This window comes from Ranitomeya imitator, chromosome 2 (genome assembly GCF_032444005.1).
Source record: "Ranitomeya imitator isolate aRanImi1 chromosome 2, aRanImi1.pri, whole genome shotgun sequence".
In the NCBI taxonomy this organism is placed as follows: domain Eukaryota; kingdom Metazoa; phylum Chordata; class Amphibia; order Anura; family Dendrobatidae; genus Ranitomeya; species Ranitomeya imitator.
In genome coordinates, this window is record NC_091283.1 from 110,106,583 (window position 1) to 110,132,626 (window position 26,044).

The following is a 26,044-nucleotide window of genomic DNA, read 5'->3' on the forward strand; positions in this document are numbered from 1 at the left end:
GATAGCCCTCCAGCTGACCAAGATAGCGGCTCCGCATCTGCCAATCTGTAGGATAAGCATGGAGGTCGTTCTGATTGCAATCATCTTTATCATTATAACATGTTACATTGTTTTTGTTAAAACACCTGGATGTTCTGCAGCTCCTGTAATGTATGAGGTCAGCCGAGTGCCGGGGCGATGCTCATCAGCAGGAACAATTGTTTGGAAAACTTTTCTGGAGAGGTCATTGAATGGGAGTTGAACTCTTCCTGTGATCTCCTGTCCTCTTATCTGTCTCTTGGCCTGTGTTGACAGACAAATACATCACCATAAAGCCAAATGAAAGTGATTGAGATCTTTGTGACTGGAGGAAATGCTAAAATGCTAAGAATAAGACCTCTCTATGCCCTGCAGCATGCGAGAGCTATTATTGTCCAATTAATGCAATATGAAGGCAGCCATTACCAAGATTTCCCAAATTGACAGTCAGTCCCAAACATAAAGCTTTTCCTTGCAGATTATACCAACCCCGCTTGCAAGGAATGTGCCTTGGAAGTACACTTGGGTGCCATGTCTCCAGGTTTCAGTGTTTTACTCTCTGTGGTGTTTCTTGTAGAAGCTGAGTAAAAAGGTCTGTGACCATTGAATGAAGCAGTCACACAGTCCCCGTCAGCAGAAGATGCCAGCCCAGTACAAAACCCCTATCAGCTGACTAAGGGTGCGTTTACACTAGATTATGGCGGACGTTAGATGACCGCCGATCAACTACATAGATGCTGATCGGGGGCTGTTTAATAGCCTCTTTAGATTGGCCACCTGTACTTCCAATCCACACAGAACGATCAGTAATTGATTGTTCTGTGTGCATAGACTGTCAATGTTCTCGGCAGCACGTGTCTTGTATACACAGGACAATGTGCTTTGGTTTCTAAAGAAGATTAAAATCCTTTCCCTGGACAAATTAATGTTCTGTTCCTTGGTCGGGTGATTAGCAGCTTGTTTATAATGGCCAATTATTGGGAAATGAGTGTTCCTAGGAATGCTTGTTCCTGAAAATCGGCCAGTATAGATGCACCTTATAGGATGCCATCAGCTGACTGTGAAAGTGTGAGGAACTCATTCAGTGCTAATTGCCTCCTCTCACCTGCTGAGAAAACAAATAGAAGTACAAGCTGACAATTACCTCCCATCACAGAGGAGGAAAAGCAGCACTTGTATGGACAGGTGAAGGAGCTTTCAATTGTCAATCAATAAATATAATAATGTGGCACATAAATGGTATTTTAATTAATTCTCAGAGAACTCACATAATTGTAATATTATTGCACATTGATATTATATAATTGTGATAGTAGTTCTCAGGTTGCCAGAAGATTTAATGTGTGGAAAGCCACCATTGCACGGTACAGCATTCTTCTATATGTGTCCTAGTAGCAGAGGGTAGGCTGTCATAAATGGCATTCTGCAGTCCGCTGATGGGTTCATAAGTCAATGTAAATTATACGTACGGTAATTTCCTACTGATAAAAAGGAAGAGTTTTGATTAGAATATAATAAGGATTGTGCATTTCAGTAAATTCCTAATAGTTTCATAGATGGGGTCACCAAGCACAGGTGTAGTTTGTCCACATTGTGCACATTTTAGATTTTCATCGCCAGATGTTTTGTCATATTTTAGTTAAACAGCTAAGAAAGCCATAATTATGAATTGCACCAAATTACTTTCAGTGACGAAATAGCACAATATGGGATTGTACTCTGGAAAATGTCCACTTTATATGGTGGATTTGAAGATTAAAATCCAAGCATTGCTTTTTGTAGGATTTGATTTGGCACCTCAAAAATCCCCTTTAGTCATGTGCCTTGTGGAGTAATTCTGTGTGACTACACCCAAGCTAGCAGACTTACAGGATGACTTCATCCACTGTCAGTTTTAATAGCGCTGGCACTATACCATCATTCTTGATTAAAATAGCTTGAAAACAAAGCTTGAAATTATTGGATGATGCAGTCTCACTTGCTTCATAAAAGACGTGTTTTCCCTTAATAATTAACAGTATGAGCAACAGGAAATACGTACATGGCTAAATAAGACTGTTATGTCATGCTGGTGACTCGCACAGTTTGTAAGCGCTGTCCTGCTCACTGCGTGCATCGCTCTGCTCTTCCCAGTGTCAGACCATCTCGCTGAGATGCTTTGTGCAATGCTTCCAGCATTGCTACAGCCTCCTGTTGCCAGAGCGTCTCCATCAGCTATAGGGACTCAGGCACGGCCAAACCCTGCAGAATTTAAAGGGACACTGTCACCTGAATTTGGAGGGAACAATCTTCAGCCATGGAGGCGGGGTTTTTGGGTGTTTGATTCACCCTTTCCCTACCTGCTGGCTGCATGCTGGCTGCAATATTGGATTGAAGTTCATTCTCTGTCCTCCGTAGTACATGCCTGCACCAGGCAATCTTGCCTTGCGCAGGTGTGTACTATGGAGGACAGAGAATGAAGTTCAATCCAATATTGCAGCCAGCATGCAGCCAGCGGGTAAGGAAAGGTTGAATCAAAAACCCCGCCTCCATGGCTGAAGATTGTTCCCTCCAAATTCAGGTGACAGTGTCCCTTTAAAACCACTGTATTCTGCAGAGTTTTGCTTTCCTGGCCTATTCCCTGCCATGCAGTTTGTCTCTAGATCCCTGTCTAGGTGCATTATTTTCTTGATTCTTCTGTTACCGACCTGACTTGTTTACTCGTTGTTTCTGACCTCTCTGCTCCTGACCCGGCTTCATATTTTGAACCTGAGCTGCCTGCCCTGACCTCGGACTTCCTGACCACATCTCTGTCTTCATCCTCTGTACTTTGTATTGCTGCATTTGACCCTTCGGTCAGCTGCTGCAGGTCCCAGGACTGCCCTGGAGTAGCACCTGGTAACTACCCTAATGGCCCATGCCTATCCTTGCCATCAGATGTTCTGTGAAGACCAGGTAGTTACTTAGTTACGCCCCTCAAAGGTAAGCCCAGCCAGTGGCACAGGGGGTCCACACCCACCGCCGTCACACTGTCGTGGAGGTCCTGGATCGGACATATTTCTTAGGCTTCCTCTGTAAACCCCTGACCTATAATGTCATGTTTAGTATTTTTAGGAAAAAGCTTCCTTTTTTAAATAAATATGTAACCTAATTCCCAGCTAAAATGGACTGATGATGTTATGTAAACTCAAGGTTTGAAATTTGCTTGTGATTTATACCTAGTGGTTTGCATTACTGTGTCAAGACATAACCTGCACTTGCACACAATTTTCCCTTCTCAAGCTACTATCATCTCTTTAGGGTATCATTACAAGCCTTATCTTGCTAACTAACCTTGTGGTATTTAAACTAAAACTAATTTTTTTAACCACTGAATTCACCATTCTTACATTGATAACTCACATTCAGCAATATAGTGCAGGATATTACCGTATATCATTTACCTACAATAACCTTTTATATCATGCAGTCAATATATGGCACTTATACATACAATGCCTCCGTATGCCTCTAATTTCATGAGGGTGTGCATGCAAGGTTTTTTTTTTTTCAATTCATATAGTCTGAAAGATCATCCAGAGGAAATAACTGCAGTACTCGCTTTTTATAGATTAACTAGATGGTGGCCCGATTCTAACGCATCGGGTGTTCTAGAATATGTATGTATATAGCAACCACATACTATATAGCACAGGCCACGTAGTATATAGGAGCCATGTAGTATATAGCATACAAATAGTACGTGGCCTGTGCTATAGAGTATGTGGCTGCTATATACATACCGTACATACATATTGTAGAATACCCGATGCGTTGTATATAAAGCAGCCCGCGCAGTATCTAACACAGGCCACGTAGTATACAGCAGCCATATAGTATATAACACTGCCCACGTAGTATATAGCAGCCATGTAGTATATAGTACTGCAAAAAGCAAAAAAGGAAATCCAGCTCAACGAGGCAATGAAAAGTAAAACTTGATACTTTATTCACTTCATATTGGAAGCAGAGGATAAAACATCAGCACAAAATGATGATAAAAACACTATCTACGCGTTTCAGGTGGCAAAGCACCCTTAATCATGATATATATGTATATAGTACTGCCCACGTAGTATATAGCAGCCATGTAGTATATAGTACTGCCCACGTAGCATATAGCAGCCATGTAGTATATAGTACTGCCCATCAGGGCTGTGGAGTCGGTAAGCCACAGTTGCGACTCCGACTCCTGGATTTTATCAGGTTCCGACTCCGGCTCCGACTCCTTCATAAATGGCCAATTCGTAACAATAAATTTACTATTGTCAAATATTAACATCGTGCTTATTCAGTTTCTCACCATCATATAAGTAATCAGACCACTTAGAGCAAAAACTATATTTATTAGAATACAATTAGAATATAGCAAATAACTTTTATAAACTTTTCTAAACTCTTGTAAGTAAATATGTAATAAACACTGTTATGCAGTTAATACGACGAAATCTATAAATTTGTCCTCAGAATAAGTATTGCCTCTGTCAGATCCTCCTTCATGGATGCCCTCAAATCTGATCTAATTATTTTGAGAGCAGAGAACAACCTCTCTACACTAACTTGGATTGGTGGCAAAGCAGTAACCACTCAGGCAACATCTCTGACAATGTCAGGATACAGAGGAATCGCTTGTTGCACTGTTATTTTTGATGAATGGTCACATTTCTCAATTTCATTTAGTGCACATGAAAAATTCTACTGAAATGTACTGGCTGTGTTCTTATCTGCTTATCACTGTTGTTCATAGTTTGTTAGAACATATATATTTGAGTAACATTTCTAAAATTCATATGAAAGTTCAATTATGAAATATTAATCCTTTTTTTTTAAAGCTGGAGTCAGAGTCGGTACATTTCTACCGACTCCGACTCCAACGAAAACTAACTCCGACTCCACGACTCTGACTCCACAGCCCTGCTGCCCATGTAGTACATAGCAGCCATGTAGTATGTAGTACTGCCCATGTAGTATATAGCAGCCATGTAGTATATAGTACTGCCCACGTAGTATATAGCAGCCATGTAGCCCACGCAGTATTTAGCAGTGTGGGCACATATCCTTGTTAAAAAAAAAGAATTAAAATAAAAAATAGTTACATACTCACCTCCTGGGATCCAACGGCGCTGTGGCAATGGGTGCGCGGCTGCCGCCATCTTCCGTTCCCAAGATGCATTGTGAAATTACCCAGAAGACTTAGCGGTCTCGCGAGACCGCTAAGTCTTCTGGGTAATTTCGCAATGCATCAGACTACAGAGGGTGAGTATAGCAGGTTTTTTGTTTTTTTTTTAATTATTTTTAACATTACATTTTTTTACTATTGATGCCGCATAGGCAGCATCAATAGTAAAAAGTTGGGGACACACAGGGTTAATAGCGGCGATAACGGAGTGCGTTACCCGCGGCATAACGCGGTCCGTTACCACCGGCATTAACCCTGTGTGAGCGCTGACCGGAGGGGAGTATGTGGGCGCCGGGCACTGACTTCGGAGAGTAAGGAGCGGCCATTTTCTTCCGGACTGTGCCTGTCGCTGATTGGTCGTGGCTGTTTTGCCGCGACCAATCAGCGACTTGGATTCCATGACAGACCGAGGCCGCGACCAATGAATATCCGCGACAGACAGAAAGACAGACAGAAGAACAGAAAGGCGGAAGTGACCCTTAGACAATTATATAGTAGACTAGATGGTGGCCCGATTCTAGTGCATCAAGTATTCTAGAATATGCATGTCCACGTAGTATATTGCCCAGCGACGTAGTATACTGCCCAGTCACGTAGTATATTGGCCAGTCACGTAGTATATTGCCCAGTCACGTAGTATATTGGCCAGTCACGTAGTATATTGCCCAGTCACGTAGTATATTGCCCAGCCACGTAGTATATTGCACAGCCCACGTAGTATATTGCCCAGCAACGTAGTATATTGCACAGCCCACATAGTATATTGCACAGCCCACGTAGTATATTGCCCAGCTACGTAGTATATTACCCAGTCACGTAGTATATTGCCCAGTCACGTAGTATATTACCCAGCTACGTAGTATATTGCCCAGTCACGTAGTATATTGCACAGCCCACGTAGTATATTGCCCAGCGACGGAGTATATTGTCCAGCCACGTAGTATATTGCCCAGGCACGTAGTATATTGCCCAGCCACATAGTATATTGCACAGCGACGGAGTATACAGCACAGAGCCATGTAGTATAGAGACTTTAAAAAAATAAACATATACTCACCTTCCGAAGGCCCATTGAAGTCCTGCTATACTCATCATCCGCAGCCTTTCCCGGTCCTCACGACGCTCCCGGGACCGCTCTATTGCAAGCGGCAGCTTCCGGTCCCAGGGCTGGTATGAGCAGGGCCTGTGATGACGTCGCGGTCACATGACCATGACGTCACGGCAGGTCCTTGTCGCACACCAGCCCTGGGAGCGGAAGCTGCCGCTTGCAATGGAGCGGTCCCGGGAGCGTCGTGAGGAGCGGGAAAGGTGGTGGATGGTGAGTATAGCAGGTTTTTGTTTTTTTTTTAAATTATTTTTAACATGACATATTTTTACTATTGATGCTGCATAGGCAGCATCAATAGTAAATAGTTGGGGACACACAGAGTTAATAGCAGCGGTAACGGAGTGCGTTACACCGCGGGCCGTTACCGCTGCCATTAACCCTGTGTGAGCGGTGAGTGGAGGGGATTATGGAGCAGGCGCCGAGCAGTGAGTGCAGGGGAGTAGGGGAGGGACTAATTGGACTGTGCCCGTCGCTGATTGGTCGGGGCAGCCATGACAGGCAGCTGCTGAGACCAATCAGCGAATGAATAATCGTGACAGAAGGACAGACAGACGGAAGTGACCCTTAGACAATTATATAGTAGATTACTGTATTCCCAAGTGATTACATAGTACATATACTGCATAAATGATGATTCTATGATAAAGGAATGGAATATGTCACCATTTATTTGATTTTCTTACCCTATTGGAACTCAATTTTCAATTTCTCAATGCATACTGTTGTCAGTTTACCTTTAGGTGTATTTTTGGAGTGTGGGAGTCGGGGAGATAACCAGAATACCAAAAGAACCAGAGAATATGCTTTATGCAGATAACGGGCATAATTTAGGGGGTGCAGAGGTCTGACCCTAGCCCTCTGCTACATAAAGAGCAGATACATTTTTTAAGACTTGTATCATGCATGGAAACTTATTTATCTTTGCAAATCACTTTATTAGGAGATTTGTCTTCATTCCTGTAAAAAATTGCATGTACGGGTGAGTGGCTTCCAAACTTTTTTCCCCAGTCTATTTGTCTTTATTTTGCTGCATTAATATAATGTACTCATTTACAGTACAGATGATGGCAGTGATCGGGTCAGCTAAAGACCTGGGTCTGGTAAAGTAAGCGCTGACGTTATGGATGTGCCAACCATAGGTAAAGCAGCAGAACATGTCAAGCTCGGTGCAGAGAATCCTGTACAAGAACTCGCCAGAAGATTGCACCAGCGATCTCTGCCACTTCCATGTACACATACCCTAACAACGTAAGGACATACAGGAGGTATAAACGGCTTATTGCAATTATAATTGCTAATAATTGTAAAAATGTACGCTTATAGTTCTAAGCACCATTGCATTTGTGTCATAATTGGCAACATCATCCCCCCAAAAAAATCTATAGTACACAGCATAATAATGGTTTATAAAGAAAAAAACGTGTATGACAGTTTAATAACCACCTATTAACCACACCCTGCTCCCCCTAACACACTGCTGTCAGCAGCAGACACATAATAGAAAGAGATATAGGGAGTCTCATAATAACAGATTTCACATTCCAAGGGGATAATGGCCAACCTGATAAACCACAGTACAAGGGACGGTTGGGCTTTTAGATAAATGGAATGAATGAGATGGAATGAACAAGAAGAAATCATTCAGACCCTCCATGTATCAGACTTTATGCGAAAGTTCCATTGTGCTTCTTTACGGAGAAGGCCATTGTCCCAGTGGTTCTTCCTTGGAGATGGACTCACTTTCTCAATCCCTTGAAAGACCAAGCATTAGGGGTCTCCATCATGGTGCTTACATACATGTCTAACCACTGTGCTATCCTCTTTCCTCAGGACAGACAGCACCAACATGTTTCATGACTCATCTGGTTAGTCTAATGGTTTTGCTCAAATAATTGAGAGGGCAAGGGCATGTAATCATGTGAATTATTCCCTGAGTATCACAATTGGTGAATTCTCTACTTGAGAACTCCTTCTTACTGGATACACTATTAATGCTGTCAATCTGTTGAACAATATCACAAACTTTGTGTGCCACATTTACCACGAAAGTTATACTTGCCCAACCACGCGAGATCTCGCTCCCCAACGTCATGCAATGACTATTCACAACCCGGTCCCTTACATTCCTTTACTTCACAGCACCATGATAAATTAGAGTGCAATATATACAACATGCTTTATTATAGTGGGTTATAAAATGGAACATTGTAAGTATCAAAGTAAAGGATCAGACTTTAAAAGAAAAAAACTCACTTTTATCAGGTCTTGGTAATAAAGTAGATTTTCATATTTCAGCTATTTATGTGTCAGTGATAACTTTGGGCATAAGGTGCTGCAGGAGATTGTTCTGATAAGCACATCAATCAGAGAAGGAAAAGATGTTGACCCTGTCACTGCCATCTTCTGTACTCCAAATTAGTATGTTCTCATATCAATATAACTGAAGACAGACAAATAGACGGGGAAAGGCGCGGGTTTGGAATCCACTTATATGGAATTTGTTTAACAGGAGGGAAGACAAAGCCAAAGTGATTTGCAACATTTCAGAACTTCCCATGCTGCAGAATTATTTTTTTTTAAAAAGTTTAGTTACTCTTTAAGAAGCAATGGTAGGTGGTAGACCTAATTGCAGATTTTGTGTTGGGGCTCAGGTCTTCAAGTTATCCCTTTGATGCTCTTGGATGGATTTTGCAGGGGAGTATTGGTTGCCACTGAGACTCGGTACTGATTACCAAAACCCAGTCCATGCAGTGAAATGAAGGTCAGATATCTTGAGATTACAAAACCCTCTTCAGACATTTCTGGTTCTCTATCAGTGTTTTCACTTATTCATAAGTACAGCTTCTTATCAGAAATGAACATACTCAAAGACAAGTAATTTTATAAATTGCTTTTCAAGGAATTAGGTTACATTCCTACCATACATGAGTAAAAGAGTACTCCTAGTGTTCCGCGAACTCATATAGACTTAGTCTGGAGGCAGTGCTCCCTACCTGATCAATACACTTCAGTTTTCTTCAGGAATCCTGAAGCTCTAGGCAAGACAGGTACACAATAAATATATATTATCTTATTTTGCTCTCTCAAATACCTCAGAGCATATTTTTGATCCACATGGTGTTTGATTTACTCTTCAATACTGATTTTTCAGGACAGGCATTAGCTAGCATGTCCAGGCACAACAGAAGAAAGACCATGCATATTTCTGCGAGGTCAACTCGGCAAGACTGACTTAATGGTATTGAATGATTTTTCTTTGTAGGTTTATACCTTAGTAATATGTAGATTTAGGTATTCATTGAATGGAATGCAAGTTATGTGCGCTGTGACATTTACTAATGCTTTTTTGTCAGTTTAATGCTCGTCTTTTAACAAAACTAGCTGCTATGTAACGTGGTGCCTTATAAAAGTAAGGGCATGTTAAAGAATAACCTTCATCTTAATTTGCATTTAATAAATCAACAGTACATGTGAAATTAGGAAACTTTGTAATATATCTTACTAGAGAAATCTGTTCTTGTTTGTTTTTCTGCTCCTGGGCTGATTATTATTCATTCTTAAAACTCTCTCTTCAAGGGTAAAATCTGTCTTCAGTGAATATAGTTTTCCCCCTTACTGAGATAGATGATAGTTGGTGCTCGACGATCCTTGAAGAACTGTAAGGAACTTGCAGCATTCTGTCTGTGTCTGTCTCCAGCTCCTCCATATAATGTTAAAAGCACCAACTACCATCTCCTATCTCAGTAATGTGAAAATCTGTCTTCACTGAATGCAGATTGTATTCCTGAATTAAGAGTGAAAGATCAGTTCGACCATTAGGTAGTTATTTCTTCCCCTCTACCCCTGCTTTTTCTATATCCTTCCCTCTTTCTTCCTCCCCTAACCTTGTTATTCTGTTTATCCATTTATCCCAACAACTTATTTTCTTTGTCCTACCCTCCAAACCCTGTTATATTATTGTTAATTTTCTTTTTTACAATTATGTTTGAAAATATATTTTGTTATTGTTAAACTGAATAAAAAAATATTGAAAACAAGCGTGAAAGATCAATTCAGGAGGTGAAATAAGCAGGCTTTTCTAATAAGATATATTACAAAGTTGCTTATTTTCACATGTACTATTGATTTCTGAAATAAAAATTAAAACGACAGTTACATTTTAAAATTTTCCAGTTGGGGTAAATAAGTTATTAGGTCTGAGTTGCAAATTGGCACGTAACCTATAGGGACTTATATCATTGTACATGTGCAGTTTCAGCTTCCTGTGATATATAGAAGTGTGTCAGGAGAAATCTTTAATGAACTCACCTTGTACATATAGTTGTGTGAAAAAGTGTTTGCCCCCTTCCTGATTTCCTATTCTTTGCATGTGCGTCACACTTAAACGTTTCAGATTACCAAATAAATTTAGATATTAGACAAAGATAACACAAACACAGAATGCAGTTTTTAAATGAAGGTCTTTATTAGGGGAGAAGAAATCCAAACCTACAAGGCCTTGTCTGAAAACGTGATTGCTCCCTCCCCCCCACACACTGGCCTGATTGCTGTCAAACCTGTTCTCAATCAAGTAATCACTTAAATAGGACCTGCCTGACAAAGTGAAGTAAACTAAAAGATCCTCAAAAGGTACAAATCATGCCGTGATCCAAAGAAATTCAAATGAGAAACAAAGTAATTGAGATCTATCAGTTTAGAAGAGGTTATGAAGCCATTTCTAAAGCTTTGGGATTCCAGCGAACCATAGTGTGTGCCATTATCCACAAACAGCAAAAACATAGAACGTTGGTAAACCTTCCCAGGAGTTGCCAGCCTACCAAAATTACCTCAAGAGCGCAGCGATGACTTATCCAAGAGGTCACAATAGACCTCACGACAACATCCAAAGAACTGCAAACCTCAGTATAGGTCAGTGTAAATGTCTCCACCATAAGACTGTAACTGGGCAAAAATAGCCTGCATGGGAGAGTTCCAAGAAAAAAACACAGCTGAGCAATAAGAACATAAAGGATCATCTCCGTTTTGCCAGACAACATCTTGATGATCCCCAAGACTTGTGGGAGAATACTCTTTGGACTGTCGAGACAAAGTTGAACTTTTTGGAAGGTGTATGTCCTATTACATCTGGCGTAGAAGTTACACAGCATTTCATAAAAGGAACATCATACCAACAGTAAAATATGTTTGTCGTAGTGTGATGGTCTGGGGTTGTTTTGCTGCTTCAGGCTCTGGAAGGCCTGCTGTGGTAAATGGAACCATGAATTCTGCTGTCTACCAAAAAATCCTGAAGGGGAATGTCCTGCCATCTGTTCATGACCTCAAGCTGAAACACACTTGAGTTATACAGTTGGGCAGTGATCGAAAACCCACCAGCAAGTCCACCTCTGAATGGCTTAAGAAAAACAAAAAAATATATATTTTGGAGTGGCCTAGTCAAAGTCCTGACCTTAATCAGATTGATATGCTGTGGCATGACCTTAAAAAGCCTCCAATGTGTCTGAATTACAACAATTCCTCAAAGCTGAGTGGGCCAAAATTCCTCCAGAGAGTTGTAAAAGGTTCATTGCCATTTATTGCATAGGCTTGATTGTAGGTGGCCTAAGGGTGGCCCAACCAGTTATTAGGTTTAGGGGGCAATCAATTTTTCACACAGGTCTGTGTAGGTTTGGATTTCTTTTTCCCTTAATAATAAAGACCTTCATTTAAAAACTACATTTTGTGTTTGCTTGTGTTATCTTTGTCTAATATTTAAATTTGTTTTGTGTCCTGAAACACTTAGATGTGACAAACATGCAAAAGAATAGGAAATCAGGAAGGGGCAAACACTTTTTCACACAATTGTATATTGCTCAGCCATTGGATCAGCCATTTACTGTTATGGTGTAAAAGCAAGAAATTATAAGCTACAAGTAATCAAACTATAATATAATATTCATCTTCATCGATCATACCCACAATACTCATTGCTAGTGTTGGCATAGAGGTGATAGTAAATGCCATGAAGTGAAACTTTAAAAAAAAATGTACTACTGGATTTTAACACTGAAAACAAACTTTATCTCCCATAGCACTAGACTGTTTTTACTGGCTGTCTTTGTATTTCAGAGTTACTATTCTTGATTATTTTTACTGTGACCGATCATTTCTTTTTATATCACATCCCTACTTTCCAAAACGATTAAATGATCTATATTAGGAACAGTTGTGGTACAGTCACCATAGTGAGGAAAGAATGATATTGCAAAAATATTACAGACTAAAATGAATAACTATTTAATGTGAATAAGAATTATAAGCTACATTACTGTATACAGTCATAACAAACACATCAAAAGCTTCAGCAATTCTCACATTTCTTCATGATTTACAGTAACTGGCAAAAGGGTAACAATGTTTTGAACTTTTGACTTTCATGCTCCATATGTCACCGTCCATTAGTGCTTTGATTGTGGTGATACCATAATTTTATAGACAATCATATTAGCTATCTCATACATACATACACATACATGAAGATTCTTGTCATGTCACTGCATTGTCACTGTTTTGCTCCTAAAAATCTAAATTTTAATTTTCATTATTTTTTTAGTATTTTGTAAATCCACCTTTGGGTTTCAACATTGCCTGACTACTTCTGGGCATTTTCTCAATCCGTTTCAAACATGTGTCGACCGAAATTTGATCTCAGGTCTCTTCTACACATTCCCAAAGTTGGTGCATTCTGGTCTTATCACTTTGATATGTATACAGTTTTTTATTAAGCTCTATCCACAAGCGTTCGATTGGGTTGAAGTATGCAGACTGTGGGGACCAATTCAGCACCTCCACTTCATTGTCACTAAAACATTTCTCCGCCAATCTCAAACTATGCTTCGTGTTGTTGTCCTGCTGGAACACTATGTCGTCCTTTTCATACCCATAGTACTCAAGTGTACAAAGTAACGAGTCTTGTAGAACACTAATGTATATTTCAGCATGGAGACTACCATCGAGCATGGTCAAGTATCCAATGCCTTTGGCTGTGAAACAACCCCATATCATCAGGTTTCCTCCACCAAACTTAACAGTTCCTTCAATTTCTCGATCCATTAGCCCTTTTTACCTGGATTCTTCCAGACCCATTTGCACCTATCAGAGCCTAGTCTATTGACTTTTGTCTCATCGCTCCAAATTACCCGTTTCCAATCTTCTGCTGTCCACTTTTCATGCTTTCTTGCAAACTCGAGCCGACACTTATCATGATGATATTGAAGTCGAGCATTCTTCAACTTTTTTTGAGCCACCATTCCAGACTTGTATAACGTGCTTCGCATGGTGCTTGCATCGACGTCTGTGATCTCACTATTACAAAGCATATGAGCCACCTCCACTGCAGTGTTTATCACTCCAAAACTGATAGACCTTGTGATGAGCCGACTTGTTGACTCCTATGTTTTGTCTGGATGTCCACCTCTTGGATTTTGAATGAATGGACGGACTTAATTTTGCATTCTTCCAACTGTCATGGCCAGTCTCGGACTTTGGGTCCAAGGGTCCACTAGTAACATCAACTCCAGGGCCCCACTTTTTAGCTACATGCAAATATGACAATCTCAGTTATCCGCATTCACAAAATTCTATAGCAATAAACTGTGTTGATTGTTCAATTAATAAGATGCTGCCTTTGTCTGTGTATGGTAAAACAAGTGTATTGTGCGAAGTACTGCTCATATAAGAGGGTGGTGGGCCACTTCTGCTCAAGGACCTACTGGAGGATTCTCCAGTTCTCCTGTCAGCCAATCCAGGCCTGGTCATGGCACTCACTGATGCAGTTTGGCAATTTTATTGCCCAAGAGACAGTTCCTAACACTACTGCAAGTCACTGAACAGCAATGACAACAAATGTGCAAAAATAATAATCTTTTGATTCCTATAAACCTATTTAATGCACATTCTGCTTGGTGTATTCTATCTGGATTAGCATTTCAAATCATATGGTACAGAAAGCAATCTCCACAGCCCCACTGTCATCACTCCACTTACTTGGTTTGACTTGGCAAAACATTCTATCTTTCAAGTATTTAAACTTTTACTTCATAGAAGTTAGAATTTTCGGAATTGCGCTGGAACAACTTTCCTCGAGACCCTTGCAAGAATGTAAAAGTTATCTAAGAGATCTGCACATTATAAAAATCTTGGGAGTTTTTTTTCTTCTTGGCCTTGCAGGTGTATTCCTCGGTAAAACACAAAGGAAATTGAGTATCTTTTTTAGGTGAGATAACCTGTTTAAACTTGTGGTGCTGTCTGACTTTCAACAGTCTCCCTCCATTGTTTTTTTTGCAATAGCTTAAGGGTCTACTGATATTATTTGAGGAATGCTAGTTTTGTGGCTGTAGGTGACTTGCCCAATTGACAAATGCATTATACATTAACAGCACTGGATGCTGTAAATCAGATCCATGCCATTCTAATTTGTCTTGAGTCTTCTGCTGTGATGTACTAGGGGGAGGCAACATATTAATTTGTAGATAATAAACCTGTTTCCATTTTCCATCCAGAATTTTTTTAATGGCTTTTGGACTTGTGAAAATGTGCATACTGTCTACTATGTATATAAAATTGCATTAAAATATAATTACATCCAAAACATTTTGGGTGCTGTAGGATGTTGCCCTTCAAAAGAGCCCTTTTGTAAGGGCTCAATTTCATGGATCCCCAAATCAGCACACACAGAAAATCAATGGATCCATACTGCACCTCCACATGTTTTCAAGTTTACACATTTAAGTTTTTTTTTCTAGGAAACTATAATAAAAATAAATCAATAACTTGATACATGCCTTATTACAGACATTTTCTGCCCTAAGTAACATTACGGTGTGTCAGAGCAGTTTGCGTTTCGTTATGCTTTGTCCTTTCTCCAAAAACCGGCACCGCGCTCCTAGTTTATCCAACAAATATCATGCAAACAATTTCATTTTCAGAGCAAAAATCTGTGAATAGCTGATAACTGAAATGTATACAGTTATGTACAGCATCGTTATGTTATTATCTGAATCTTAGGACGACTGGGCTGTAGGCCTCATTAATTAGACACATATTCAGAAGAGGAAGTTATTTCATTACAATGGGTTTTCACATAGTGACGTCTCACGCGCTTTGGGCATAAATATTTTTTTTTTTTTTTTCAAATACAATTAGTCGTGACTGTATTCAGCTAATTTTTTTTTTAGATACGTACAGACAAATGATGTGTCTGATTGCTGAGGGTCCCACTCGCTGGGACATCCACTTGTCAGATGAACGGGGATTCCGCATCCCTTATTTGTAAAGAGTAGCGATCACATATGCACAATGCCACTCATTCATTGAATCTGTGCCTTTCTGTTTTCATTAGTCCCACAGATGTCGAATGGAGCAGCAGAGCACATGTTCGATCACTGCTCCATATAAATGATGCACATAGGACCCTTGTTCTTGTGATCTGTGAGGGTCCCAGTGATTAGACACATTAGATTCGGCTATCTCCCCATAAGTTGTGATTTTCAGACAACCCATTTATAACATTGGGCCCGATTCATCAAACCAATTACATACCAATTATGGATTTAACAAGCTTTAAAAAGTTACAAAATGTTTGTGCAATGCAGCATTATCACGCCAGTTTGGGCAGAGCTGAGCACGACTGGGATATGCAACGGCAAGGTGCCACAGCTCATGTCATTCAAGACTAAGTGTGGCGTTCTTTACACCATGAATCTTACTCCAGTCCCTAATGGAGTAAGATCTGTGGTGAGGCACACATCACTTCTCAGACACTCCTGATTCATTAAGAAGCATGTGCTTCTTAATGAATCAGAAGAGTCTCATTCCAATATGCCCTTCATTAATACCTTTGTGAAAATTGATGGTCCTAATAATTCAAGGCTTTGGTGGCTTTGTTGTTCTGCAAATCTTAAATTTTAGTTCAGTCCATGTAGAATTTTGACCAATATTAGGATCTTTTCACATACGACAGATTTGTCGCAGAAATTTCTCAGACTTTAATTTCATCTAAACACCTAAAAGCGATATTCCTTACATATGATCACATAGTGATCCCTTCATTTGTAAACATGTGACCAATAGAGGACAGTGAAGGTACAATATGTTTACAAAGTACAAATGTATTTAATTCACAATTAATAAATATATATATACAACATATTAGCATAGAAAAATTACAAAAAATATATCTTAAACATTATAACCAAAAAAGAAAGACTGGCTGTATGTCAGGAGTAACCAATGGGGCCACCAATAACCAGGCATCTATCACTCTTATTAGAGTATTGCACTAGTCTGCCAGGAGAGCACTTGAAATAGGGCAGATTGTGTTGGAGACACTATCTAGGCTAGGTGATAGTTCCTATATATACTATCAAACTTTAGTAATGCCTGTTATGCTGGTTTATATATAATTTCGTCTACCATGCTCATTCAGCATGATGATATAGATATATTGTTAGCCCAAAATCCTAACAGGTATACTACCTACCGGGCAATAGTCCAGAATGCAGACAAAACAATATCACAAGATCTTAAAGGGACTCTGTCACCTGAATTTGGCGGGACTGGTTTTGGGTCATATGGGTGGAGTTTTCAGGTGTTTGATTCACCCTTTCCTTACCCGCTGGCTGCATGCTGGCTGCAATATTGGATTGAAGTTCATTCTCTGTCCTCCATAGTACATGCCTGCACAAGGCAATCTTGCTTTGCGCAGGTGTGTACTATGGAGGACAGAGAATGAACTTAAATCCAATATTGCAGCCAGCATGCAGCCAGTGGGTAAGGAAGGGGTGAATCAAACACCTGAAAACTCCACCCATATGACCCAAAACCAGTCCCGCCAAATTCAGGTGACAGAGTCCCTTTAAGATATACCTGTAGTCATAGTGTGAACCTGGAAGGTGGTCCCGTGGCGCACCTCGACGCGTGTTTCACTGCCTCTGCAGTTTCGTCAGGAGGTCAATTCATCAGAAGGTTAATTCCATCTGTCTGAAAGGGGTTGTTTTGACAGTAAGCAAACAGATTTCTGCAACATGAATCAGACAGTCACAGCAAACCTGCAGTGTGTTATTAAACTTCTATTGCTAACAAAATACAAAGCAAAACTAGATTTCATTTTATTATTCAATTGTTAAAAACGGGTGCACACAAAACCATCACCAAAGAAAATCAAAATTGATACAAAAAGGCCTTGGGAGGTGTCTGGCCCTATGTCCTAATACTCAGTTGCGCCCTACCTGACAGCGGAGGTTGGCACCCTATCACCTGCGCAGTGGCGCCCCCGCTCACCGTCGACTATCCCTTCTTATCATAAAGATCCCTATAGGGAGAAGGGGTAGAAAAAAAAGGGTTGAATAATGATGAGATAAATGTAATTAAACATGGTAGACAAGGGGCAGAAAAGATACAGTTGACCCTTGTTCTGACCCTGCCTTACAGCGGGCGTTGGCACCCTAAAATAATCACGACATGTTGCACCCCCACACTCCTCGACGGCTATCCCAAATACTGACTCTAATGGGAAACTATTAATGGGAATGTATATGCTTTAGATGTAAGGAGCTGGAGTGCAAAAAAGAAGACCGTAGCAAGCAAACAGGTGTCAATAGACCATGTTAAAGTGCAATGGTATTCACCACCATACACAATTCTCATAGACCCGAGATATAAAGGTCCTGCTAATACACATTCTAATAATCCTCATAAACTTTCATGGTAGTAGGAAATAAATTGTGTACAAGGACCCCCCCCCCCCTAAGAATGCTCCAACCATAATAAACCTTTCTGGAGTCAATGCTCCATATAGGAAAATCAACCATGCACTTAAAAAATGCCCAGAAAAAATATAGCTCAATAAGCCCAAATATATGGATGTATATAATTAGAACTTGACGCATTTCCCCTCTCAAAATGAGGTTCATCAGGAGTATATATACATATTTTTAGTGACTGCTACTTAGCTTAATCAAGTTAGATGTTAGCGAAAAGATCATCAGCACATAGGGCAGGCTCCCTCCACATGAAGTGCCTAGCATAAAGTGCCCAGCCCACCCAAGATTAAAGGCCCCTTCACATTTAGCGACGCTGCAGCGATACCGACAACGATCCGAATCGCTGCAGCGTCGCTGTTTGGTCGCTGGAGAGCTGTCACACAGACCGCTCTCCAGCGACCAACGATGCCGGTAACCAGGGTAAACATCGGGTAACTAAGCGCAGGGCCGCGCTTAGTAACCCGATGTTTACCCTGGTTACCATGCTAAAAGTAAAAAAAAACAAACAGTACATACTTACCTACAGCCGTCTGTCCTCCAGCGCTGCGCTCTGCTTCTCTGCTCTCCTCCTGTACTGTCTGGGAGCCGGAAAGCAGAGCGGTGACGTCACCGCTCTGCTTTCCGGCTCACAGACAGTACAGGAGGAGTGCAGAGCGCAGCGCTGGAGGACAGACAGCTGTAGGTAAGTATGTACTGTTTGTTTTTTTTTACTTTTAGCATGGTAACCAGGGTAAACATCGGTTTACTAAGCGCGGCCCTGCGCTTAGTTACCCGATGTTTACCCTGGTTACCAGTGAAGACATCGCTGGATCGGTGTCACACACGCCGATCCAGCGATGTCAGCAGGAGTCCAGCGACGAAATAAAGTTCTGGACTTTATTCAGCGACCAACGATCTCCCAGCAGGGGCCTGATCGTTGGTCGCTGTCACACATAACGATTTCATTAACGATATCGTTGCTACGTCACAAATAGCAACGATATCGTTAACAATATCGTTATGTGTGAAGGTACCTAAAGACTCCGGTAATTGTAAAATGCAATTTACATGGGTACGGGCTTGTCACATACCGAAGTAACCTCCATATTCATGCACAGACATGAGATGCGCAGTAGCAGAGGTGAGCTACTTCCGGAACTTTCCAACTTCTATTGTTCCAATCATGTTCGGTCATTACTTCACAAGTAATTAATGTTTTGAGTGCAGCAATGAGAGAGTCTCACTATCTACTATACTTATGTTATCCAATTGTGTTCACTACAAAAAAAATCATTCAATAAATCAAGTTTCATATGGGGCAATCCAACTTAACCTTTCCTATTAACAGAAAGTATCATGTTAGATTAAATATAATATTAAAGGGTTATTCTGAAAATATTGTTATCCCATTTCCCTAGGATGGGTCATAACCTACTGATCACTGGGGCTGCCACCACATGGTCCCCTGTGATCCCTATATTGCAGCTCTGGAACCTAGGAACCAGGCTCTGCCTCATCATGAATGCTCATTATCTGTTCCATTCTTGGCCTGTAGGACTGCCAAATGCAGTGCAGGACTTCTGCACTATAGATAGGGGATAACTTAAAGCGAACCCGTCAGGTCCCCCGTGCCCCAGAACCACCATCAGTTGTCTGCATATATAAATCCCCTGCCTAACAGTCCCTGTATTACGTTGCACACATAAACAGAACTTTAGAAAAAGTATTTCTAAAGTCAGTTTATGATATGTAAATGAAGGCTTTGACTAGTAGAGGGGGCGTTAGTGTCTCCAGACTAGTCGGCACGCTTAGCGTGTTACCACTTAGCACGTTATCATACATAATCGGAAGTCTTCTCCATTTACAATCATGTGCACTGCACCTCCCTGAAGCTGGCCCGCATACACCCGGCATTAGATGAATTAATGCAGTGAGGGAAAGAAGCCGTGTGCATGCTCCAGGTAAGTATAGCGCTAGTGATGACGCCGAGCCTTGTAAGCTATGTTATCTCACCCACAGGGGCGTGATAACATGCTAAGTGGGCCGACTAGTCTAGAGACACTAACGCCTCATCGAATAGTCAAAGGCCTCATTTACAGTTCATAAATGGACTTTACAAACACTTTTCCTAAAGATCTGTGTATGTGTGTAATGTAATAACGGGACTGTTAGGCAGGGTATTTAGATATGAAGACACAACTGCTGGTGGTTCTGGGGGCATGGGAGACCTGACAGGTTCCTTTTAAAATTTTGGGAATAATCAGTATTATAGTATAAATATACTGATAGTTTTAGCATGAAGTGCACAGAACATTTTTCTCACTCTCTCCATTCTCTTAGGTAACCAAACAGTGGTTGTACATAAAGATTTGCATCTCTGCTCTATTCTCAAGTCTGTAAATAATCTTCAGTCTGTAGCTTTGAAATACTATCATGCCACAGAGTAGAGGCAAGAAATGAACCATTCCACCAGCAATCCAAGATGAAAGGACCCTCCTGATGGTTTTCGGAAGTAGCTGATTGCCCACAAGGGTTGCATGCTTTAACCAAATAAATAATAGCATACATTCTATTTTACATGTGTGTCTGCACGGACATGCACTCTCTAATGGGATGACTTTGTGTTAATATTCTTTTAAGTGAACCTTTATTTACTCGTAAAAGATCTTAGTTTTTAATGTAATTACAATTTGTCCTGCCCTAGCCAAATGGGCACATCTAGTCAATGTGGATTTAGGAAATCTGCAATAACACATTTCAATTGATTGCTGATTTTTTTTCTGAATTTTTGCATGATAGTGAACAGCAGTAATACAGTTAGCGCCACTGTCTTTGTTTTTTTGGTTGGATTGTGGTAAATGTTGTTATTTTTAAATAAACCTTGCTTTAGTATGGATTGGGTGATAGCAAGTGGAAAAGCAAAATTGCTGACATGTCGTATGCAAATTTACATTAAAGTGTGTGGAGGTAATGTATTCAACTCACGATGAAAAATCCAGCCGACTTTGATTTTTTGCAATGCTGGTATCATGGCCATGTTAGGTGGCACTGTGGCCCAATTGATAAACATTAAATATTGCCTTGTAGCCCTATTTTTTTGTTAACTATTTTTGTTACATTTTCACAAAACAATTAACATACAGAGTTACTTAGATGCTTACATTCTTAAACTGGATATCAACGCAATTCATTAAATTGCAATAACTCAACCTTCAATCAGAATTTCCAGTAACATCTTTTCTCCCTCCCACCCCCTCCCCTCTTGTAGCCCTATTTTACAAGACCCTGCATGCTAATGCACTAACATGAAGACCACTTTTTCTTATTAGTTTGGCAACCCGTGTCCCCTTGGTGGAGATAATAAAATTACATTCATAGTTCCATTCATCTGGCAGCGAGCAGATGGATTTTTTTATGAATTAGTTGGACAACCCTCATTGTGCCAAGGTTATGGCTTGACAAGTTAATTAATTTATTTTTGCAGAAAGGAACAAATTCTCACCACATCTGTAAACTCTTTTCTGTGGACTACAAAAGGCTCATGCGAATCATACACATTTTGTAAGGGTCATTCCATCGTATCCATCTCTACTAGCAGAAGACCCCAAGCGATATGCACATACATGAAGACCGTTTGACCTATGGTACTTTGAAAAGCCATTGATTACTATGTTTCTCGGATGACTAGCCCAAGCGACAGGTTCTTGGTCGCCTGCATCACGCACCACTCCAATGAACTAACAGGTCTGTCTCCATGTGGGTTCATAGGTAGAGACTTGCCAGTCAAAGGAATCAGAGTTAAGGAGAATCCGGCCTGGAACCTTCCTTGGACTAGTCATCCGAGACACACAGTCCTCTTTTTCACTGTATGTTTGAGAGTAAAATATCACGCTGCTCGTAGTCTGGGAAGCATGAACCTGATGACTCTTCAACTTGAAATATATGTATTTCATATGCATAGTATTTATTCTGAAGGACACAGTAATTACACAGTAATTTTGCTATGTTTCCACATCTAACACCGGTAGTGTTGGTCCCGGTAGTATTGGTCATACACCTGAGAGCAGTAGGGCTCACACTTTGCTCGTACATGTCTACACTTGCTATGTGCACATTGCTTCGCATACAGTGACATATGTTTCTCTGTAGTTCTCTCATATTCTGTGTATTTAGCAGTGATTTAAACAGATTACAACAGAAACGTGACATCTGACGTTACGCAGATACTGTATGTGGATCTGCTGGTACTTTCACAGCGCTTCTCTGCAAAGCTATGGAACTTAAGTGGAAAAATGTTTGTGAGATTCATTCTCTGAGATGAGTTAGCAGCAAGCAAAAAGGATTTGGCAGTGCACTCGGAGACTCTATCTCTGTTCTGAGATGTTTCTGCCGTAACCTATAAGTCATAAGTCAGCTGCGTTCTGTCTCGGTTTGATTGGTTAATGAGGTCTGCGGCTCATGTGGTTTTCTTTTTTGTTTAGTTAAATAGAAAATGTATGCACAAAGGACTAATCAGACAGAATTATTGCTACGTCCAACCAGAACGTAAAAAACTCAAGGCCAAGGTCTCCCACTGTCATAGAGGAACAGTGCTTGGCCAATAAAACAAGAGGGTAGGAAGAGTTTAGCTTCAAAAATCGTCTGTAATGTAAACATGATATAGCACCATCAGTCAGTGAAGATCCCACGTAGGGAAGCAAAACATTAAGAATTGGAAGATAAGTATTCAAGAGTCCCAAATCCAGTAAGAGTACTAACAGTTTACCTATTCGATACACTGAATAAAGTATGTTAGTGTAATAATAAAAGGCAGATGTTTAAGGTTAGGCATTCCCAGAGGCGTAGCTAGGGGTTCAGCTCAGGGGGGGTGAGACATCTGAGTGGGCCCCTAACCCCTGATTACAACTATGGTGTCACACTGTAATTGTGGGTATAAGAACCTCAGCCGATGATCCTCCTGTAACTAAAAAAAATCTCCACAAAGACCAACACTGATATTACCTCCATTTTGTGACCATACAGTGGTAGATACCAGTCCTACAGAACATATAAGAGCTCACAGCCCAGTTATAGATGGTAATTTACCGCTGACGTTCTTTCTGATGGAATCGTTAACTTTTCCAGTTTTTTCCATCTGGCCCAGACCGACATGACAACTTCTTCCATCCAGGACTCGTCTGCAGAGAATACAACAAAGACACATTTCACTTCTCACATTCCTGCACCATCACCATCTATTGCCAACCTGCACAAACTCCTCATCCTGCTGATACCCCAATACTGAGCCGCTGCTGCCGCATGTGTCCCTATTACTGCACCTAATATCCCAATACTGAGCCTCTGCTGCCGTATGTGTCCCTATTACTACACCTGATACCCCAATACTGAGCCGCTGCTGCCGTATGTGTCCCTAATACTGCACCTGATACCCCAATACTGAGCCACTGCTGCCTTATGTGTCCCTATTACTACACCTGATACCCCAATACTGAGCCGCTGCTGCCATATGTGTCCCTATTACTACACCTGATACCGCAATACTGAGCCGCTGCTGCCGTATGTGTCCCTATTACTGCACCTGATACCCCAATACTGAGCTGCTGCTGCCGTATGTGTCCCTAATACTGCACCTGATACCCCAATACTGAGCCACTGCTGCCTTATGTGTCCCTATTACTACACCTGATACCCCAATACTGAGCCGCTGCTGCCATATGTGTCCCTATTACTGCACCTGATACCCCAATACTGAGCTGCTGCTGCCGTATGTGTCCCTATTACTGCACCTAATAACCCCAATACTGAGCCGCTGCTGCCGTATGTGTCCCTATTACTGCCCCTGTTACCCCAAAACTGAGCCGCTGCTGCCGTATGTGTCCCTATTACTGCCCCTGTTACCCCAATACTGAGCCGCTGCTGCCGTATGTGTCCCTATTACTGCACCTGATACCCCAATACTGAGCTGCTGCTGCCGTATGTGTCCCTATTACTACACCTGATACCCCAATACTGAGCCGCTGCTGCCGTATGTGTCCCTATTACTGCACCTGATACCCCAATACTGAGCCGCTGCTGCCGCATGTAACCCTATTACTGCACCTGCTGTGTGGTACAAAAGCATTGTTCCTAATACTGCTTCACATAGTAATGCCACCATTGTGCCCTTAAGTAGTAAAATGTCTATGTGCCTTCACAGTAGCTCCAAACTCTTTACAGCCTCCCACAGTAGTCCCCACACTGTATAATGACCCCCACAGTAGCTCCCACACTGTATGTATGCCCCTACACTGTGTGATGGTCCGACAGCAGCCTCCAAACAGTATAATGGCCCTTGCATTATCTCTCACACTGTATAATGACCCCCACATTAGCTCCCATGCTGTATAATGACCCCCACAGAAGCTCCCACATTGTATAATGGAACACGCAGTATCTCCCATTCCTAAGAATCTGGTCACTGTCTGTCCCTGTCTGTGGCCTGCTACTTGTACAGCCCTGATATATTTAACAAAGATCTAAATAGAAGAAAATAGAAACAGCCAGTGGGTGCGTATAGAGGCCAGTGTATGGGTATAGCCCCCTGAATGTATCCTGGTAACCCTAAAAAAATACTCTTGTCTGGACAAGACTCCAAAGAGGGAAAAGGAAAGGAGGCAACCAGAAGAAAGAGGGGAAGGTAGAATATTACCAATCTAAAGAAGAAAGTACACCCCCTCGCTCGTCTGCTCCTCTCTTTTTCCCTTCTCCCCCTTTGGGGTCTTGTTGTGTAGACTGAGTGTATGTTCAGCGGCCCGCACCCATATGTGATTTTCTGTACACACTTGTGTTTATTTTTTCTTCTGTCTGGCTATTTATCATACTGTATAAACTCACCCATAACTTTTTTAAATAAAAGGTTTTATAATGGGGGTTTTGTGTTTAAAACCTTGGATTTACTGATATGAGATCATACAGACACTGGACTGATAGGATCCTGACCCCGGCTATAGGACTGCATTACATTATAAATATATCTCCTATAGCTGGGGTCAGGATCCCACCAGTCCAATGTCTGTATGATCTCAGATCAGTAAATCCAAGGTATATATACTGACAAGACTGGTCAGTAATGTGCACTGATAGACATGACCCCGGCTGCAGGACCCCACAGATGAGGATATGTGTGTATATATATTATAGGAAAGAGACCTATATCCTCATCTGTGGGGTCCTGCAGCCGGGGTCACGTCTATCAGTGCACATTACTGACTAGTCTTGTCTCTCTCAGGAACCATTAGATTTATATCAGCTGCTCTGAAGTTTTTTACAGATTGGGTCATGCTGGGGCGATTTGCACTCACAGTGACCCGATCTGTGTAAAGGTTCAAGATGCCGCCATAAATCTACAGTGTCTCAGAGAGTACAGATACAGTATGTGGCTGGGTCTTATCTGGAGAGAAGCAGCGTCCTGTCACCTCCTCCCTGCATGGTGCAGACACCTCAGGCCACTACGGACAGAAGTGTGAGCTGTTACTTACAGCACTGTGTCCCTGTCCTGCTCCTCTCTGGAGGGAAGACCCAGCGCCATGGTCCTGACTGCTCTGCAGCAGACAGGTTCACTGAGCGTGCAATGTGGGCGTGTCTGCTGGACACAGACAGGTACAGTGTCAGCACTGGGGGGAGGGGCATAGCTTCACTGCCTGTCTCCAGCCCCTGCCCGAGGTAGAGCAGGGAGATTGTATCTCCCTGCTCTACCACCAAGCTAATTATAAGTGTAGTGTAGCTCCCGGTGGGCCCCTGTGAGTGGTGGGCCCGGGGCGGCCGCACCCTCTGCCCCCCTGGTAGCTACGCTACTGGGCATTCCAGTAAGCACTACACAGAGTGCAGCTTACCTATTCACTGTACAGGATCAATCATTAAAATAATGCAAAGCAGAAGTTTAAAGGGGTTGTTTGGTTTTAAAAA

General features: G+C 41.4%; 1 protein-coding gene and 1 long non-coding RNA gene across 3 annotated transcripts in view; one reads left to right on the forward strand and one right to left on the reverse strand.

Moving 5' to 3' along the window:
- Nucleotides 1-26,044, forward strand: part of COL4A6 (collagen type IV alpha 6 chain) — a 362,338-nt gene that overhangs the window by 184,529 nt on the left and 151,765 nt on the right. The gene's annotated exons all lie outside the window — the stretch shown is intronic.
- LOC138667224 (uncharacterized) lies at nt 258-25,663 on the reverse strand. Its single transcript, XR_011318657.1, has 3 exons — nt 25,618-25,663; nt 23,186-23,277; nt 258-282 (listed from the first exon to the last, which is right to left on the reverse strand). It is a non-coding gene; the product is annotated as an uncharacterized lncRNA (long non-coding RNA).